This window comes from Jaculus jaculus, chromosome 2, assembly GCF_020740685.1.
Source record: "Jaculus jaculus isolate mJacJac1 chromosome 2, mJacJac1.mat.Y.cur, whole genome shotgun sequence".
Taxonomy (NCBI): domain Eukaryota; kingdom Metazoa; phylum Chordata; class Mammalia; order Rodentia; family Dipodidae; genus Jaculus; species Jaculus jaculus.
In genome coordinates, this window is record NC_059103.1 from 65,347,250 (window position 1) to 65,369,188 (window position 21,939).

Here is a 21,939-nt window from a genome sequence, read left to right on the forward strand (position 1 = left end):
CTATAAAGGCATTTACAGCTAAGAATTTTCCCCTTAGGACAGCCTTCATTGTGTCCCATAAGTTCTGGTAAGTCATGTCCTCATTGTCATTCAATTCTAGAAATTTTACAATCTCATTTTTTATAATTTATTTCTTGCACTATCCATTCATTGTTTAAAAGTGTGTTGTTCAGGGATGGAAAGATGGCTTAGCAATTAAGGGGGTTGCCTGTGAATACTAAGAACTCATGTTCAACCCTTCAGGTCCCACGTAAGCCAGATACATGGTGATACAAGAGTGCATGGTTTCACATGCACACAAGGGGGCACATACCTTTGGAGTTTGATTGCAGTGGCTGGAGGCCCTGGTGTGCCAAGTTCTTTCCCTTTCTCTCTTTCTCTCTCTCCCTCTCTCTCTCTCTCTCTCTCTCTCTCTCTCTCTCTCTCTCTTTCTCTCTTTCTCTTTCTCTCTCGCACTCTTTCTTTCTTGCATAAAAAGAAATCCAATTTATTAGGCTTGTCTAAAAAAAATGTGCATTGTTCAGTCTCCAGGAGCTGGTGGAATATTCCTGAAGTGATTTTTTTGTTGTTAATTTCTAGCTTTATAGCATTGTGATCTGATATGATGTAGGAAATCATGTCTATATTCCTGAATTTACTGAGGCATGTTTTATGTCCCAGTATATGATCTATTTTGGAGAAGGTTCCATGGGCTGCTGTGAAGAATGTATATTCCATAGAATTTGGGTGGAATGTTATGTAGATGTCTGTTAGATCTAGTTGATCTATGGTTTTGTTAACCTCTCTTATATGCATAATGATGCTATGTTTCCCTGAACTGTTGATGGTAGTTGAATATTTTTTTTTTAATTTATTAGTTTTCTTTGCAGCAAATACAGGCAATTTGGTACCATTGTTTAGGGTCATCCATGATCTACCCCCTCCCATTTGACCCTCCTTGTTGATGTAAATAGGGCATGCATTGTGGAGTTAGCCCACAGTTATTGGTATGATAAATGTCTCTTCAAATCATGAACCAACATGTGACTCTGACATTCTTTCTGGCCCCTCTTCCTCAAAATTTCCCTGAGCCATGTTGGGTTCATTTTTGGTCTGCTTCAGTGCTGAGGTGTTGGGGGCCTCTGAGGCTCTGGCTCTCTGATTTGGTAGGAGTTGATTTTTCTCTGTGTTGGTCTCCTTCCCCTTTGTGCTGGTATCCAGGTCACAGGAAAACATCACCCTTGCTTGTTTCGCCAATTGTCCTTAGTTTCAGTTGGACCCCTTTTGAGGTATGTTGGGGCATCTCTCTCCTTAGGATTTGCATCCATCTGAAAAAGAGAAGCAGATTCTCCAACGAAGAGTAAGTGGGCACCTGGAAAATTGAGATAACACTTACTTTTTGATAGAGAGTCTGATAGGTGTAGGCCGTCTTATACCCCATGATTGATGGTAGCTTGATATTGGAGAGTGGGCTTGTGTTTGGGCATGGTTCTGACTTGTTTTCCATCTCCAGCTATGGGTCTAGTACCACTGAGGTGATCAGTTAGCCAAATCAAGAGCAGTTGGTTCCTCACCATGGCTGTGTGCCACTATTGCACTTGTGTGGGCATCACATCAGGTTATTTGTTGCTAATTAGGTTAGACAATGAGTTGCTTGGACAGATATTGGTCATTTCCCCCAGTCACTCATGTAGCACCTTCTGGCACTAGACACGCTGACTGTCTGGGGACTAACTCTCTCCTGGCTTACAGCCATGACATTCCATTTTATGTGTCAGCTGCGTATGGAGTCTTCAGCAATAGGGTCTTACCACTGGCCTTTGGTGGGTCATCAAGTACTCTGACAGAAGTCTGTCATTATTTTGGGAAACCCTATAAGTTTCTCTGATCAAAAGCTCATTGTGGATGGTAGTCCCAAGCTGGAAGTGGGGGTTACAGGTCAGTGCCCACTAAGAAATGGAGTAAAAACATAACTAATATACAACAGTTAGAGAGGAGAGAGATAGAGGGGAGAAGGGGAGAAGGAGGGAGAGAAGATGTAGAAGATTTAGGTTAGTCTTGATCCTACCCTCTCCAGTGTCTTATGGTTCAGGAGTTTCCTGTAAGGGTCTAGTGAAGGTTCAGCCATTTGGTCTGTCTTTTAGGAAGTAGAATTTTATGGTACCATTGCCGTTTGGGTCCAGATTACTGTTTTCCACCCTTCAATGCACTCCCCACCCTCCCCATCCATCCTATTGTCTAGTCCATGAGGGGCTTGCTGAGTATGTAAGGTATCTTGGGTAGATTCAGGTTAGCTGTGGTAGATGAGTGAGACTATGTGTTGATTTTTTTTCTGTGATTGGGTAAGTTCACTGAGAATGATCTGTTCCAGCTTCAACCATTTTTCCTCAAATTACTTTGTGTAGTTTTTTCTTACTGCTGTATAGAATTCCATTGTGTAGATATACCACATCTTAGTTATCCATTCTTCTAATGATGGACATCTGGGTTGATTCCAGCTTTTAGCAATTACGAATTGAGCCACTACAAACATGGTTGAGCAAATCTCTCTGGCCTGTGGTTTGAAGGTTTTAGGGTACATGCCCAGTAATGGTATAACTGAATCTGTTGGTATTTCTATAGTCAGCTTTTTCAGGAGTGTCCATATTACTTTCCCAAATGGTTCTGCCATCCTGCATTCCCACCAACAGTGAATGAGTGTCCCTGCTTCTCCACATCCTACCCAGGATTTATTTTCATTTGATTTTTCGATGTTGGCTATCCTTATTGGGGTAAGGTAGAATTTCATAGTTGTTTTAATTTGCATTTCTCTAATGATTAGGGATGATGAACATTTTCTTAAGTGTGTGTTTGCCATTTGTATATCTTCCTCTGTGAATTGCCTGTTCAACTCTGTGAGCCATTTTGTGAGTGGGGTATTTGTCTTCTTATGGTTTAGACTGTTGAGTTCTTTGTAAATTCTAGAGATAAGGAATCTATCAGTTGGATAACATGCAAATTTTTTCTCCCATTCTGTGGACATTTTATTGGCTTTGCTTATTATATGCTTGTCTGTAAAGAAACTCTTCAGCCTCATATGATCCCATTGCTTGAATGACTGTTTAAGAACTTGAGCCACTGGGGTTTTATTCAGGAAGTCTTTTGCCATTCCTATACCATGTAAAGTACTTCCTAAATTTTCTTCCAGTAGTATTCGAGTTTCTGATCTTATGTTGAGATCTTTGATCCATTTGGATTTGAGTGTAGTGCATGGTGAAATGTGTGGATCAAGTTTTAGTTTCCTGCATATGGTTATCCAGTTTTTGCAGCACCATTTGTTGAAGATGCTATCTTTTTTGCAGCCTATATTGTTTGGGCCTTTGTGAAATATCATGTAGCTATAGTTGCTTGACCTAAAATACGGGTCCTCAAGTCTATTCCATTGGTCTATACTCCTGTTTTTATGCCAGTACTATGCTGTTTTTATTACTATGGCTTTGTAGTATAGCTTTAGATCAGGTATGGTGATGCCACTAGAGGTATTTCTTTTGCTGAGGATATGTTTAGATATGCAAGGCCTTCTGCCTTTGCATATGAAATGTGAGATCATTTTTTCTATCTCTGTGAAGAACACTGTAGGGATTTTAATTGGAATTGCTTTAAATCTATATATTGCCTTTGGTAGGTAGATTGTCATCTTCACAATGTTAATTCAACCTATCCAGGAGTATGGGAGGTCTTTACATCTTCTCAACTCCTCCTCAATTTCTTTTTTGAGAGTTTTTATATTTTCGTTGTATAGGTCTTTTACTTCCTTGGTTAATGTTATGCCAATGTATTACAATTTTTTTGCTGCTATTAAAATGGGACTATGTCCTTTATTTCTTTTCCTGTTTCTTTGTCATTTGCATACAGAAATGCTACCAATTTTTGTGCATTGATTTTGTATCCTGCTACTTTGCTATAGGAGTTAGTCATCAGGAGTTTTGGGATGGAGTCTCTTGGGTCTCTTACATATACAATCATGTCATCAGCGAATAGAGCTAACTTTACTTCTTCCTTTCCAAATTGTATCCCTTTCATTTCCTTCTTCTGTCTTATTGCTTGGGCTAGGACTTCCAGAACTATATTGAAAAACAGAGGTGAGAGAGGAAATCCCTGTCTTGTTCCTGATCTCAATGGGAATTCCTCCAGTCTCTCTCCATTAAGTATTATTTGGGCCTTTGGATCTTTGTATATTACCTTCATTATGTTAAGATGTGAACTGGCCACGCTGATTCTCTCCAATGTTTTGATCATGAAGTGATATTGTATCTTCTCAAAGGCCTTTTCTGCATCTATCAAAATGATCATGTGGTTTTTATGTTTAAGCTTGTTTATGTGGTGTATTACATTGACAGATTTTCGCATGTTAGACCACCGTTGTGTTCCTGGGATAAATCCCACTTGCTCAAGGTGGATAATGCTTTGGACGTGTTGTTGGATTCGGTTTGCGAGTATTTTGTTCAGGATCTTTTCAGCTACGTTCATTAGGGAAACAGGCCAATAGTTTTCATTTCTTGCGGCATCTCTGCCTGGTTTTGGGATTAGGGTGATACTAGCTTCATAGAAGGAGTTGGGTAGCTTTCCCTGTTCTTCAATTGTGTGGCACAGTTTTAGGAAGATTGGTTTGAGTTCTTCCATGAAGGTTTGATAAAATTAGGCTGGGAATCCATCTGGTCCTGGACTCTTCTTTTTTGGGAGGTTTTTTATTACTTTTTCAATCTCCATGAGTGTGATGGGTTCATTGAGGTGATTAATCGGCTCTGACTTTAGCTTTGGTAGATGACATGTGTCCAGGAATTTATCCATCTCCTCCACATTTTCCAGTTTTGTGGAATAGAGGTTTTTGAAATAATTCCTGATGATTCTGCCGATTTCACTTATGTCTGTTGTGATCTCTCCTTTTTCATTTTGAATTTTGTTAATTTGGAGTCTCTCCTTTTTTTGCTTGATTAAATTGGCCAGAGGCTTGTCAATCTTGTTTATTTTTTCAAAGAACCATCTCTGTGTTTTGTCAATTGCCTTAATTGTTTCCTTGGTTTCCAATTCATTAATTTCTGCTCTGATTTTACTTATTTCTTTCCTTCTGGAGCTCTTTGGGTTTTTTTGGGGGGGGGATTTTTCTTGTTTTTCCAATGTCCTTAGGTGAATGGTTAGGCTATTGATTTGGGATCTTTCTGTCGTTTTGATGAAGGCATTGAGTGCTGTGAATTTTCCCCTGAGGACTGCCTTCATTGTGTCCCATAAGTTTTGGTATGATGTGTTCTCATTGTCATTCAATTCCAGGAATTTTGCAATTTCATTTTTTATTTCATCCACTATCCATTTATTGGTTAAGAGTGTGCTATTCAGTTTCCAGTTGCTGTTGGGGTTCTTGTTGGTAGTTTTGTTGTTGATTTCTAGGAATATAGCATTGTGATCTGATATCATGCAGGGAATTATGTCGATTTTCCTAAATATGTGGAGGCAGTCTTTGTGACCCAGTCTATGGTCTATTTTAGAGAATGTTCCATGGGCTGCTGAGAAGAATGTGTAGTCTGTGGATTTGGGATGGAAAGTTCTGTAGATGTCTGTTAGGTCTAGGTGCTCTATGGTTTTGTTGAGCTCTCTTACTTCCTTGTTGAGCTTCTGTTTGGATGATCTGTCTATTACTGATAATGGTGTGTTAAAGTCCCCAGCTATAATGGTGTTGGTGGTTATTTCTGTTTTATTGTCAAGTAGGTTTTGTTTTATGACCTATGGTGCCCCTGTGTTTTGTGCATACAGATTTATGATTGTAATATCCTCTTGATGGATTATTCCCTTGATAAGTAGGAAGTAGCCTTCTTTGTCTTTTTTGGTTATTTTTGGTTTGAAGTCAATTTTATCTGATATTAATATAGCTACACCTGCTTGTTTCTTATTCCCACTTGCTTGGAATATTGTTTTCCACACTTTCACCCTGAGGAGGTTTCTATCTTTAGTGGTACGGTGGGTTTCTTGAAGGCAGCAGATTGAGGGGTCTAATTTTTTGATCCGCCCTATTAGCTTGTGTCTCTTGATGGGAGATTTAAGGCCATTAATATTTAGGGTGATGACTATGAGATTTGATTTGATCCCTGCCATGTTGTGGTGGTAGAGGTGTGTTGGCATTTCCATGGAATTTGAAATTTTTTCTGTCTACTCTGGGTTTGGTTGCTGTGATATGCTTCTTGTAGGCATTTGTGTTTGGTTATTTGTTTCTTCTCTGTGGAGAATTTCCTGGAATACTTTCTGTAGGTTTGGTTTTATGTTCATATAATTGTAAAGCTGAGTTTTGTCATGGAAAGTTTTCCTTTCACCATCTATTATAAGGGAGACTTTTGCCAGGTAGAGTAGTTTGGGTTGGAAGCCATAGTTTCTTAAGATTTTGGAGAGTTTCATTCCAGGCCCTTCTAGCTTTCAGGCTTTCCATTAAGAAGTCTGAAGTACACACTTTTACTAAAAAGTGAGGTGTATAGGAAACTGAAGCGGCAGCAGAGAAGTAGGAGAGATACAGAGTATCCAGTGCCCGCACAGGACGGCAAAAGCGGCGCTGGAAGCTGTACCAACCGCCGCGGCAGCGGAACGCACCAGAAAGCCGCCAGACTCGGCTCTAGCGGCAGGAAAAGCCAGGTGCAGGAGCTTCCCCTCACAGCGCGCTCTCCGCAACTCAGGAAACGTGAAGGGAGAGCGGCAGTGAGCAGCGGAGGAGCAGACTGCGAGGTAGAAGAACACGTGGAGCAGCGAGAGAACCAGAGCAGCTGTGGCTCCCTTCCCCCCCCCCACACCACTTGAGCCCAGCTCCGGCTAACAGAGCAGCGTTCCAGGACCCAGCCACGCCAACTTGAGCCAACAGCGGGACACAAGCAGGAACAGAATCCGGGAGCAACATCAGCAGCTCTGGCATTGGTAATAGCGGCCCCAGCAGCAGCAGACCCAGCAGCAGCAGACCCAGGGGTAGCAACAACAGCATACCAAGCAGCAGCAGCAGCTTCAGCTGCTGACAGACCCAGCAGAGGCAGCTTTCAGAGAAGCAGTTCCAGCAGCGGGGGTGCTGATCTGCAGGGCCACAGTTGCCAGGCTTGGTTTGCCCCGCAGGAAAAGCCAGTGCCCAGCTCCAGAAATCAGAACAGCAGCACGACGACCCAGGCAGCAACTTGACTGAGACCAAAACCATCCAAGGTAACTGGGTTTGCACCAGGGAAGGGTCTCACTTGGTCACAAGCTGACTGGGATCCCTCAACAGACCAGAAATCTTAACCTCTGTGTTGATAGAGGACCTGGTTGTTATAATAAGTACTCTGGCATACATACTTGGGGCTGTTTTTGACTGAATGGGTACAGTGTTTAGTTAACTTTTAGAAACTACTGGTATTTTATTCCACTCAGCCTACTTGAATACTCCCATAGCAGGGAAACTCAACCCCTAGGTGCACCTTTGTAGATACTCTCAGAGTCTTAAGAGCCACATCTAACACCTTAAGCTCCTACCCTGAAAATATATAACATCAAATCAATTGATACAGCTAAGAATACCAAGCTAGCTAGAAAATCCAAGCATTAACATAATGCAAGATGCAAAAATATATAAATTATAACACAAGAAACACTAAAAAGCAAGACGATATAAATCCACCTAAAATTATTAATGCATCAGAAATGACCTCCAGTGAGAACGAGTTAGAGGAAATGCTTGAAAAAGATTTCAAAAGAATGATTGTAAATATGTTCAAAGAAGTCAGAGAACAAATCAAAGGAGTCAAAGAGGAACTTAAAGAGGAAATCAAAGGAATCAAAGAAGATGCAGGACACCAATTTCATGAAATAAAGAAGGCAATACAAGATATAAATAAGGAAATAGAAATAATAAAGAAAAACCAGTCAGGATTACTAGCAATGAACACAGTTAATGAAATAAAAAACTCTGTAGAAAATCTCACCAGTAAAATGGATGAAAGAGAGGACAGAATATCTAAGCTAGAAGACCAGGTGGCAGATCTAATACAGGCCAACAAAGAGAAAGACAAACTTATAGAAAAGTATGAGTGGGAATTTCAAGATATTTGGGACACTATGAAAAGATCAAATATTAGAATTCAGGGCATAGTAGAAGAAGAAGAATTTCACTCAAAAGGCGTAGTAGGTGTCTTCAACAAAATCATAGAAGAAAATTTCCCCCAAATTGGGAAAGAGGTGCCAATACAGATACAGGAAGCCTTTAGAACCCCAGCCAGACAAAACTGGAAAGAACCCTCCTCGCCATATTATAATCAAACTTCCAAACACACACACCAAAGAAAAAATATTGAAAGCAGTTAGAGAGAAAAATCAAGTTACCTACAAAAGTAAGCCCATCAGAATTACAGCAGATTATTCAACACAAACTTTTAAAGCCAGAAGGGCTTGGAGTGATATATTCCAAGTTCTGAAAGATAACAACTGTCAACCAAAAAAATCATAGGGACATACTATAAAAGCATATACTCCACAAAGTATGAAAATCTGAAAGAAATGGATGATTTCCTTGATCTATATGACCTACCTAAATTAAATCAAAATGAGATTAATCACTTAAATAGACCTATAACAAACATGGAGATCCGAACAGTTATCAATAATCTCCCAACTAAAAAAAGCCCAGGTCCAGATGGATTCACTGCTGAATTTTACATGACTTTTAAGGAACAGCTAACACCATTGCTTCTTAAGCTTTTCCAGGAAATAGAAAAAGAAGGAATTCTACCAAACTCCTTCTGTGAGGCCAACATCACCCTGATACCAAAACCAGGCAAAGATAGAAGAAAAAAAAAATTAAAGACCAATCTGCCTCATCAACATACATGCAAAAATTCTCAACAAAATATTGGCAAACAGAATACAAGAATATATCAAAAAGATCATTCACCCTGACCAAGTAGGCTTTATCCCAGAGATGCAGGGATGGTTCAACATACGCAAATCTATAAATGTAATACATTACATAAACGGGTTGAAGGACAAAAATCACATGCTCATCTCATTAGACGCAGAGAAAGCATTTGACAAAATCCAACATCCCTTCATGATAAAAGTCCTACAGAGACTGGGAATAGAAGGAACATATCTCAATATAATAAAGGCTATTTATGACAAGCCTACAGCCAACATATTACTAAATGGGGAAAAACTGGAAGCTTTTCCACTAAAATCAGGAGCAAGACAAGGGTTTCCACTGTCCCCACTTTTATTTAATATAGTTTTGGAAGTCTTAGCCATAGCAATAAGGCAAGAGATACACATAAAAGGGATACAAATTGGAAAGGAAGAGATCAAGTTATCATTATTTGCAGATGACATGATTCTATACATAAAGGACCCTAAAGACTCTACTAGCAAACTGTTAGAGCTGATCAAAACCTACAACAATGTAGCAGGATACAAAATAAATACACAGAAATCAGTACCCTTCATATATGCTAACAACAAACACACAGAGGATGAAATCAGAGAATCACTCCCATTCACAATTGCATAAAAAAAATAAATAAATTACCTTGGAATAAACCTAACCAAGGAAGTAAAGAATCTCTAAAATGAGAACTTTAAAACACTCAAGCGAGAAATTGCAGAAGACACTAGAAAGTGGAGAAACATCCCTTGTTCCTGGATTGGAAGAATCAATATTGTGAAAATGGCAATCTTACCTAAAGCAATCTACACATTTAATGCAATCCCTATCAAAATTCCAAAAGCTTTCTTCATGGAAATAGAAAAAACAATCCAAAAATTTATTTGGAATCACCAAAAACCTCTAATATCTAAAATAATACTGAGCAACAAAAATGAGGCTGTTGGTATCACCATATCTGATTTTAACCTATACTACAGAGCCATAGTAACAAAAACAGTATGGTGCTGGCACAAAAACAAACATGTAGATCAGTGGAACAGAATAGAGGACCCAGATGTCAGCCCAAGTAGCTATAGCCACCTGATATTCGATAAAAATGCCAAAAATACTCATTGGAGAGGAGACAGCCTCTTCAGCAAATGGTGTTGGGAAAACTGGATATATATCTGCAGAAGGATGAAAATAGATTCTTCTCTCTCGCCGTGCACAAGAATTAAGTCCAAATGGATTAAAGACCTTAACATCAGACCTTAAACTCTGAAACTGCTAGAGGAAAAAGTAGGGTAAATCCTTCAACATATTGGTCTTGGCAAAGTCTTTCTGAATACAACCCCAAATACTCAGGCAATAAAACCACAGAGTAATACTGGGACCTCATGAAATTACAAAGATTTTGCACCGCAAAGGACACAGTGAAAAAAGCAAAGAGGCAACCTACAGAATGGGAAAAAATCTTCGCCAGCTATATATCTGATAGAGGATTAATATCTAGGATATACAAAGAACTCAAAAAGTTAAATAATAAGGAATCAAACAAGCCAATCAAAAAATGGGCTATGGAGCTAAATAGAGAGTTCTCAAAGGAAGAAATACGAATGGCATATAAGCATCTAAAAAAATGTTCTACATCACTAGTCATCAGGGAAATGCAGATTAAAACTACTTTGAGATTCCATCTCACTCCTGTCAGATTGGCCACCATCATGAAAACAAATGATCATAAATGTTGGCAGGGATGTGGAAAAAAAGGAACCCTTCTACACTGCTGGTATGAATGCAATCTGGTCCAGCCATTGTGGAAAACAGTGTGGAGGTTCCTAAAACAGCTAAAGATTGATCTATCATATGACCCAGCTATAGCACTCCTAGGCATATATCCAAAGGACTCATCTCATTTCCTTAGAAGTACATGCTCAACCATGTTTATTGCTGCTCAATTTATAATAGCTGGGAAATGGAACCAGCCTAGATGTCCCTCAACAGATGAGTGGATAATGAAGATGTGGCACATTTATACAATGGAGTTCTACTCAGCGGTAAAGAAAAATGAATTTATGAAATTTGCAGAAAAATGGATGGACCTGGAAAGTATTATACTAAGTCAGGTAACCCAGGCCCAGAAAGTCAAGCACCACATGTTCTCTCTCATATGTGGATCCTAGCTACAGATGATTGGGCTTCTGCGTGAGAATGAAAATACTTAGTAGCAGAGGCCAGTAAGGTAAAAAGGAGACATAAAGGGTAGAGAAAGGAAGGGAGGATACTTAATAGGTTGATATTGTATATATGTAAATACAATGATTGTAATGGGGAGGTAATATGATGGAGCATGGAATTTCAAATGGGAAAGCTGGGGGTGGGGAGGGAGGAAATTACCATGGGATATATTTTATAATCTTGGAAAAGGTTAATAAAAATTTAAAAAAAAAAAAGTCTGAAGTAATTCTGATGTGGCTTCCTTTGAAAGTGGTGTGCTGTTTTTCCCTAGCTGCTTTTAGGATTTTCCCTTTGGTGTCAATGTTTAGAGTCTTAATTATAATATGTCTTGGGGAGTTTCTCCTTTGGTCTAGTCAGTTAGAGTTCTGTTTGCTTATTGTATCTTGATTGGCCTTTCTTTTAAGAGATGGAGGAAGTTTTCTTCAATTATTGTGTTAAATAATTTCTCCATGCCTTTGGTCTTAAATTCTTCTCCTTCTGGTATTCCAATGATTCTGATTTTAGGACCTTTAAGTGTATCCCACAATTCTCTCATGTTCTGTTCACAGGAACTTTTGAACTTACTGAAAATTTTGGACTCTCGAACTGTTTCTTCCAGCCTGTCTTCCAGATCAGAGTTTCTATCTTCCACTTTGCTTACTCTATTCTTGAGAGCCTCTAGTGAGTTTTGGACTTGATCAATTAAGTTTGCATTTTCTACTACTTTCCTATATATCACTTCCATTGCTCTGTCCAGCTCCCTTTTCACCTCATTTTCTGATTTTCTTGATGATTCTTGGAAATCATCCTTGCATTTCTTTATGTGTTCATTAATGTGGCCAGCTGATTTTTAAGGTCCTCTTTTTTTTTCACTCTCCCTCAACTCTGTTAGCTCTCTTTGAATTCCTTCCAGTGTCTTATCATATTACTCCAGCTTAGTGATGGTAGCATCCACACGATCATTTGTCCTTTGTAGCTTTCCTGCAGGTTAGATGTAATCCTTGTTGGACTGCTGATCTGTCTGGATTTTCTTGCATTTTATTTTTCATGTTATTTCTTTTGCGTTGTGGTCTACCCATGTCAGTGTATGGGCAGGTAGGTGGGTGGAGCAGCCTGGGCTCTAGCTCTATGAGAATCCAAGGCAGCCTGGGGCAGTTGCAAGCAGCCTGGGTTTTTGCTCTCTCTTGCCTAAGCCGCCTATCTACTGCCTGACTGAGGTGCCAAAGTTGCCTGAATTCTCACCCAGAAATGCACCAAAGCTGCCTGCCTTTGAGTTTGAAAGGAGACTGGGGTAGCAAGCCCTGAAGCTGCCCAATCTCTGTCTGGGAGCACTGGGACCTGCAAGCAGTCTGCACTCTCCTGCCTCAGGGGAGTGGGGGATGGGTGGCAACGGACAGAGGGGATGGTACCTGAGCTGGCGCTAGTGCCTCAGTGTGGACTCGTGTGGCCCTTGCTGTGGGACTAGGCCCGCTGCATGTGCAATTGTAGTGCAGAGGCAGCTGATGCGGGCAGGGGATCAGGACACAGCAGAGGCTGGCTGGTGGGCAAGCAATTGGAGTACAGCACCAGGGTGTCTGGCAGCTGCCTAATCACGGCAGAGGTGGCCCCCGCGGGCATGCGAACCGAGCACAGTGTGGCTGGCCAACGCGCAGGATCAGAGCACAAAGTTGGATGTCCCCGCGTCAGTGCAGCAGGCTGGCGGGCACGTGATGGGTTGGCGGGCACACAATTGGAACACAGCCACATGGCTTGGGGCGCGGGTGCGGGGCATGGTGCGGGGTGCAGGGCGCGGTGGCTCTATGAGTGGGGGTTGACTACCCACCCGAGGGGGGATGCATGCTTCCCTGTTTTTCCCCACTCTGTGCCCTCCCACTGGCAAGAAGACCCTGATGACCCTTAATTTCTTGCCTTTCTTTCCCTGGTATCTGCAGAGCAGCTAGGTGGTTGCCATCTTGGCCGGAAGTCCCTGGTAGTTGAATATTGAAGTCCACAACTATGATGGTATTGGTGTTGATTTCTGTTATATTCTTAAGTAGGTTTTGTTTTTTAAACTGTGGTGCACTTGTGTGGTGCATATAGATTTATGATTGTGATGTCCTCTTATTGGATCATTCCCTTGATGCTTAAGCAGTGGCCTTCTCTGTCCTTTTTTATTACTTTTGGTTTGGAGTCTATCTTATCAGATATTAATATAGCAACATCTGCTTGTTTCTTATTTCTATTTGCTTGGAATATCATTTTTTCACCCTTTCACCATGAGGAGTTGTCTGTCTTTAGTGGTGAGGTTTCTTTCTTGAAGATAGCACATGGATCCAGCCTGTTAACTTTTGTCTTTTGTTAAGTGAGTTAAGACCATTAATATTTAAGGCTATAACTATGAGGTTTAATTTAATCCCTGCCATGTTAGGGTGCTTCTTAGGGGTTTGGTGTTTCTTGGACTTAGTACTATTTTAAGCCTTCTCTAGTTTTGGTTGTTGTGATCTTCTTGTTAGGGGCTCTTGAGATTGGTTGTTTCACTCTACTGTGTGGAAAATTCCCTGAAGTAATCTCTGTAGGTCTGGCTTTTTGTTCCTATAATCATAAAGCTGGCTTTTATCATAGAAAGTTTTTCTTTAACCATCTATCATGAGGGATACTTTTGTTGGATCCAGTAGTTTGTGTTGGAAGCCTAGTTTTTTAGACATTGAGGTGCTCCATTCCAGTCCCTTCTGGCTTTCAGGGTTTCCATTGAGAAATCTGAGGTAATTCTGATGATATTGCCTTTATATCTAATGCATTGTTCCTCTCTTGCTGTTTTTAACGCTCTCTCTCTCTTTGTTTTTGTTGTTTAGAGTTTTAACAATGATATGCCTTGGAGAATTTCTTCTTTAGTCCAGACTGTTTGGAATTCTGTTGGCTTCTTGTATCTTGATGGGGCTCTTTTGAGAGGCTGGGAAAGTTTTTTGCGATAATTTTGTTGAGTAACTTCTCCATGCCTTTGGTCTGAATTTTTTCCCCTTCTGGTATACTCATTATCTGAATGTTGGGATGTTTTAGGGTATCCCACAGTTCCCTCATGTTCTGTTCACAAGACTTTTGAACTTATTAAAGCTTTTAGACACCCAAACTGTTTCATATGTTTTGTCTTCCAGCTCAGAGGTTCCATCCTCCCCATGATTAAAACCTATTCTTGAGGGTTTCTAGAGAAGTTTACACTAGTTTAATTTGGGTTGCATCTTTTTGTTGCCTTTGTTCATATAGCATCCATTTGTTTGTTGAGTTCTAATTTCAGGTCATGCTTTGATCTTAATGCTTCTTGAAATTCATTCTTGCATTTACTTATGTCTTCATTAAGCTTAACCAGCTGGTTATTGAGATCCTCTATTTTTTACCCTCCTTTGGCTCACCTTCAATTCATTTAACCTCTTGTGAGGTCTCTCTGATCAAGCCTAGTGTAGACAACTGTATGGATTTCATTTTTTTTGATTGTTGGGTTTTTGTTGATTTCCTGCCAGTTCTGCTTGGTCAGTGAGCGATAACTTGTGTCTTCATTTTGGAGTTCTACTCCAGTTGTCTCCTCTATGTTTTCATTGGAGAATTACACTGTGGAACTAGGCAGAATAGTTAGAGCTTCCTCCATTTGATGTTTCTTTCTTTTTAAAAAAAAAAAAATTAGGGTCTCACTCTAGCCCAGACTGACCTGGGCTAGAATTCACTCTGTATTCTCAGGTGGCCTTGAACTCAGAGTTATCCTCTTACTTCTGCCTTGCAAGTGCTGGGATTAAAGGTGTGCACCACCATGTCCAGCTCTACAGTGTGGGAATCTTATTTAATTAAGGAGGAAGTGAGAGTTTTTCCTTGTAGTGTCTTCAGTGAGTGTTCTGTTTAATGTTTGAATAGAATAGTGTGATGATAGCTTTGTATTTTTGGATGTGCAGGTTGTGTAGGATTTAAGTGTACCAGAAGCTCCAGGATGATGCTTAATACCAAAGGTGTGATTGGAGGCCTGAGTTCCCTTTGACTTGGTCTCAGCTATATCTTGTCTGTGGCACTGTGAGCATAGCACTTGCCCTTGCTCTCCTACTCAACCCAAATGGGCAGGTGATAGAGGACAAACTGGTTCCCCTAGCAGGTGATTGACTGATTTCCCTTTTTTCCCCTTCTGGGAGCTGATGTGATACCCCAAGTAGTCCCTGGGAGTGGGGCAGGGCATTGGAGGATTGGTGGGGGTTGCTGGGCTCCACAGCTCAGGCCAGACCAGGGAGTTGGCTGGTGTGGGGGAGACAGGAGCACTGGCCAAGGGATGCCTATAGGCAGCACGGTGTGTTGAGGGTCTGTGATCAGATAGAGCAGAGGCAGCCTTTGGGCCAGTGCACCAAGGATGCAAGACAGGGGAGCACAACAAGATATAGGAGCAAGGGACAAGTGGGCTGTGTGCTTAGTCAGTGCAGCTTGAGGTAGCCAGGCATGGGCTGGACACAATGGGGTGGGTCTCCAGGAGACTGGGTAGGTGCATAGACCACTGACAGACACAGTTCGGGGAGCGGGGGAAGCTTCTGGGAGACAGGGAAGGTACATGACCACCAACAGACACTATACATGTACCACTGACAGATGCAGGGGAGCCTCTGGGAGATAGGAAAGGCCACCAACAGACAAAGGTGGGGATCCTCGGAAGACAGAGAAGGCACACGGGTCACTGGCAGACAGTGCATGTGGACCACCAACAAATGCAGTGGACGGGGCGGAGGGGCTCCAGGAGACAGAGAAGGCCCGTGGGCAGTGTTCAACATAGCCTGCAGGTAGTGCAGCAGAGAACCTGAGGTGAATAGTTGAGGGGACCTGAGGGCCTAGTGGGCTATCTGAGAATGTGGGCATCAGTAGATTCCCCTCCATGCCTGCTCACTGGAGGTCTATTAAGACCTACTCAAACTGGAATATCTTGCCTGATATTACCACAAGAGCTGAAGCATTGTTAGGAAGACACCATCTTGACTAGAAGTACCCCATTTTATTTATTTTAAAAAATATTTTTACTTATCTGAGAGAGAAAAAGAGAGAGAGTATGGATACACCTTGCCTCTTGCCACTGCAAACAAATTCCAGACACATGTGCCACTTTGTGCATCTGGGTTTACATGGTACTGGGGAATTGAACATGGTCAACAGGTTTTGCAAGCAAATGCCCTTAAATCTCTGAGACATCTCCCCAGGCCCCCATTTATTGATATGGGGTCTCATATAGCCCAGGCTGACTGGAACTCTTGATCTTTCTGCCTCCACCTCCCAAGTGCTGGTATTAGAGGCTTGCAGCGTCATAACTAGCATGATTTTGTTTTTTAAGAAATTGTAAGCTCCTTGAACTGGAAAGAGATGAGAAGACCTGTAGCGGACAGCATGCACCTTGTGCAGCAGACACGACAGGAGAGTCTTTTGGAAGCACATGGGTGAGTGGATGCAGAAGGAATCTTCATGTGACCAGTTGGTCTATATAAGAGTTACTGTTATAAAGGTTCCTCATTTGAAGTCAGGTTCTATAATGGTAATGGACACTAGCAAGCCATGTTTACTGCAGCATGACCTCCATGGAAACTCAACTGATGCTTTGTCCCATTTGAACTTGGTGAGTTCTTGACTCCCCAAAGTATGATTCACTCTTCACTGCACCTGCCCTGGTTCCATGGTCTTCTGGGTTTGCTTTTGATTTTCTACTAACCAGAGACAGCAGGATCTAGTCAGATGAGCCTTAAAACCTCAGGTTGTCTGAATCAAACTGTTGGTGGTGCAATCATGATTTCACTGTGTGAGGGTAAATGTGTGGTGGGAGCTGTATGGACAGCTTCAGCATTTGAGAACAGCTGGATCAGACACTCCACAGGAAGTATAGATATTAAGACAGTGCCATCTAAAACAGCAAGGGTTTATTTCAAATGTCTTCAGTGCTAATCAGTTCAGCAGAACCCTCTGCCACTTCCTGTAGCTGTGGAGCACAGGGGTCAATTCATCCTCCTTGTTGAGGAATGGGGGATGTTGTGGTTGAATGCTCATTTTCTGTAATCCTATAGCTATAGTAAAGTGTGTGACATAAGACTTGATGACCCCACTTACAATATTTCTAAGTGTTTTTCTTCGATACACTGCCTGAAATCATGATGAGTTTGTATTATACTTGGATGGTCTACTGTTCATGTCTGTTTTTTGCTATCTCATACATTGGAGCCTTCTCTGAATAAGACCACTTATACAGATGCCATTTTTAAGAACTTGAATTCCTTAAAACTTTGGCTGTGACTTTAAGAAATTATAAATATCACATGTACATGGCTAGAAAGTATCACTGATCATGGTGGAAACCAACTGCCCTCCAGTTGGACTGGAGGCCCGCTCCATGGGGGGAATATATCCCTCATACTGAAAACTTAAAACAGGGGTAGTCATGAGCCCTAGGGGTATAACATCTGCTGATGTCTGGATAAGTGTATATACTATGCTTACCAAACTGCCCAGTAAGCACTTCTCTTAATATTTATACCCTTATATTATCGCTACTCTCACTTTGGGTAGAGAATCTTCTCTTTTCAGATGGCAGTGACCTTGGGATGACTCAGAAGTATCATAGTACTAGAAAGAAGTGACTGGAGTACTGAGTAACATCTCGATCACACCTTCCAAGGCTCAGGGTCTAATGTGGAAGAGGTAGTGGAAAGAATGTAAGAGCCAAAAGAAGGGTAGGACTCCTTACAATATGCTCCTCCAGACACAAAATGGCCTGGATATCCATGACCTCACAGTGCCTGACACTACCTACACAAGACCATCATAAGAGGAGGAAAAGGCCATGACATCAAAATAAAAGAGAGACTGATTGAGATGGGGAGTGGATATAATGGAGAATGGAATTTCAAAGGGGAAAGTGGGGGAAGGGCTATTACCATGGGATATTTTTTATAACCATGGAAAATGTTAATAAAAATTGAGAAAAAAAAAAAAAGAAAGGATCACTGATAAACTATGGAATGAGGACTGGAGAGAAGGCTTAGCAGTTAAGGTAATTGCCTACAAAGCCAAAGGACCCAGGCTCAGTTCTCTAGGATCCATATAAGCCAGATGCACAAGGTAGCACGTTCTTCTGGAGTTAGTTTGCAGTGGCTAGAGGCCCTGGTGGGCCCATTCTCTCTCTACCTCTCTCTATCTCACACTCTCAAGTAAATAAAGATAAAAATAGTGTTTTAAAAAAAGAGTAGAATGATGTGGAAAGCACCCTCACCATGCTGCCAGGACATTCTGCTCATGCAGCTATTGTTGATTATTTGTTTAAAATTAATAAAGACTGTTGACAGGTTTACAAAAAAGTTATAAGCTGACCAAGTAAGGCAAGCCTATAGTAAGTTATCCATAAGGCTCAGGCAGGATTGCTTAAAGCAAGAATACAAGGTCAACCTGGACAGCATAGTGAAACTTCATCTCAAATAAATAAGTGAAAATGTAAAACTGTGTCATTCCTCCTAATATTTAATCATTTGCCTTTAAAAGTGAATGCATGAATTTATTCTGATGACAACTAATGGTATTTCTACTGGGGTGAGAGGTTAGTATCTACAGTTGCTTTCAAGGTCTCCAAAGTTAGAATCTCCATTTTATCATCAGCCACTTCCAGCACCACCTGGTCATGGCTTTTGTTAAGTACAGAACTCTAGGAAATTTTCAGCTGTCACTCATAACCTGCTGTTAAAGGACCCACCTGGACTCTCAAGCAGGTTGTGCACAGGCAGCAGTCAGCTGGGACTCTCTGAAGCACAACTTTATGGTCACAATTCACTTCTACTGACAAGCCAAGCTTGAGAGTGGCCCTTTAAACCTGAGCCAGGAATGTCCAGAAGTCTTGTGGAAAGTTTGAATTCCTTCTACCATTCCATACCTGACCCAGCTTCTTCTGGGCTGGGTAGGGTTGGGTTCCACAATCAATAGTATCTAGAAGCTTTCAGGTCTTTCTGGCCATGTTTCCCTTGGCAGCATGTCACTATATAGATAGTCTTCCTGAATTGAGTAGACATGAGCATGTTACCTATGGGTAGTGTTGCTTTGCTTTGCTCAACACTCAACAACCACCTTCCTGGCTCATTTCCCATAGTTGACTGAAGAAAAAGAATGAAAAAAAAAAAGAACAAAATGAGTCATCAAGGCTTTTGCTCCCTGGTCTTTCAGCAACTCTGTAATCTCATATATGTTGCTTAATGTCTGTGAGGTCCAGTTTCTCACTTACCCCAAGGGGGATCCCTTAAGACTTAGCTTCTTCTAGTGGTAATCATGATGCCAAATGCACATATTTATGACCCTTCCTCCTCTACTGTTGCTAAGTTCCAAGTGCTAGGCACAGAGAATATGATTCTTCCTCTAAACAATAGAACTCCAAGAATGGATGTTCACTCAAGGTTGGGAGTAAAACACAGCTTAAACCATCCCAAGAGCCAGGAATCAGCCTTGGCAGAAGTGAACTCTAATGGCTCAGAGAATTTGGAGTGTGCCTTTTCCTCAGATGAAGCTGGGGCCCTGAGAAGAAGGCACTGGAAGGACTGTCACTGGGGAAGAATTATCACTGGGCAATTGATGCACCTAGCCAATTCCAGGTACTGTTAGGTGCCAATGTCACATACCCACAGATTCATTTAATATGGGTTCAGTGTGGTGGTGCACTTTTAATCCCATCATTCTAGGTCAACCTGGACTAGAGTGGGACCCTACCTTGAGAAAAAAACATAAATAAACAAATAGGGGCCCAGAGAAGTTATTTAAATTTCTTAGCCTGTTGTATTAATTTCTTATTGCTGTGACCAAATACTTGACATGAAGCAATTTAAGGGAGGAAAGGAAATGGTTCATCCTGGCTTACAATTCAATGATACAGTCCATTATGATGTCAAAGGCACTGCGGCAGGAACCTGAGGCAGCTGGTTACATTCAGTCCACAGTGAAGAAGCAGACAGTGATGAATGCTGGTGCTCAGCCAACAATTTCCTTTCTATTCACTCTGATATCCCAGCCCATGGAATGCTGCAGTTAGGGTACATCTTCCCATCTTGAGTAACCAAATTCTTCCTTGTTTTCCTCAAGTCCCTACTCAAATGTCACCTTCTCAATGGAACTTCCCAGGGCCACTCTACCCAACTCATTTCTCAGTCCTTGCTCCTGGCACTTCTCATTCCCCATCCCTTCCTTATTGTCATAGCCCCATAACCTTCTAGTAGATTAAGCAACTTGCCCACCATTTCTGTTTCTCTCTCTCCCTCACTGAAATGTAACATCTTGGTGGTAAGAGATTTTTGCCACTCAAGTTTCATAAGCTAGGACAGTGTCTGGCACATAACAGGTCTTCCATTAATGAAACAAAGAGTGGGTACAAGGGCAGGTGGGTGAGCAGAAGGATGAATGCCTTTGAACTCTCTTTCACTGGTACTTCCAGTCACACTGGCTACAATCTCTGAGCTCCAAAGACCTGTACTCTTTCCAGCCTAAGGGGAGATCTGACTTCCTCCATTGTACCCCACTTTGTTGTTTTACTACTGAGGTGTTTTCATCAGATCTGTTTGTGTATTCATTAACTCATGTAAATGTTCATAAAAGGACTATGAAAACAGCTTCCTACAGGTTTCCTCTTGCTTTCACTAAGGAGTAATTACATGAATGCCCTATAGGCCACATATGCCAATGGGGCAATCTCTTTATTGTGTTTCCAAGTTACAGCACCTCTCTGGGAGCACACCCAAATACCAGATATTTGCCTTTCTCCTTCTCCCCCATACCATTCTGCTTCTGAATGATTCAAAGGTCTTGAAGGTAGGCAAAGCTATCAAAGACTCCTCCCTATGAGATGGCTGTCAACCTCATCTATTCCCTCCCCAGGGAAGCAAGGAATTTATTCTTACCTTTAACAGTGTTCTATAAACTCAACAGTAGATTCAAATAATAGCTATCTCCTCCTCTATAGCATCATCCTCACAATGATTCACCTACTCACCAACATTCAGCACTGTTGTCAAACAAGACAGTAGTTTCTCCATCCTGATGTCCAGTGTTCTATTAATCACTTTCATAGATGTGGCTATGGTGCTAAGTTCACCATCATTCTCAACCAGAGTAATGACATCTAGTGATGTAAGAAGACATCTTTGGTTCTAGAGGCCCTTGCACTTCCATCTCTTCCTCTTTCTCTCAAATAAATAAATGAAATATATAATTACAACTACATTCAATGAAGGGACCAGACTATAAACAGGGACAGATTTTTTTTTGTGCCTCACTTTCAGTTTTAGAGACAACTTCGGTTATCATCACATCAATATAGCCTAAAAATTAGTGGGGTTTATTAGTAATTTGTCTCATTACTGCCACAAAATACCTGACAAAAGCAACCTAAGGAGAATGGTTTAATTCCACTTTTAGTTTGAGTAGATATAGTCCATGTTGCTATGGCATAGCAACAGGACCATGAATCAGCTGGCCACACTTAGTCTTTTGTCAGGAAGCAAAAGTAGAACTTTTGTATGATGGTTTACATTGTTTGTTAATGTCACAAGTCCTAGATAACCTAGAAACAAGCCTCTGGAAGTGTCTATAACAGTTTATGTAGATTAGGTTAGCCTCTGGTATGCTTTGAGGGATTACCTTGATCAGGTTAACTGAGGTGGGAACACCCACCCTAAAAACAAGGAGCAGGATTCTATGGGCTGGGATCCTAGACTGGATAAAAAGGAGAAGGCTAGCTGAGCAGCAGCAGTCATCACTCCACTTTCTCACTTTGGACTGACTATGACTACTGCTTTAAGCTCCTGCTGCCATGCCTTTCTCACTATGATACACTGTACTCTCAAACTATA

The 21,939-nt window shown here is 41.3% G+C and overlaps 1 pseudogene; it reads right to left on the bottom strand.

The window, feature by feature from the left end:
• Positions 1 to 21,939, bottom strand: part of LOC123458663 — a 94,342-nt pseudogene that overhangs the window by 66,719 nt on the left and 5,684 nt on the right.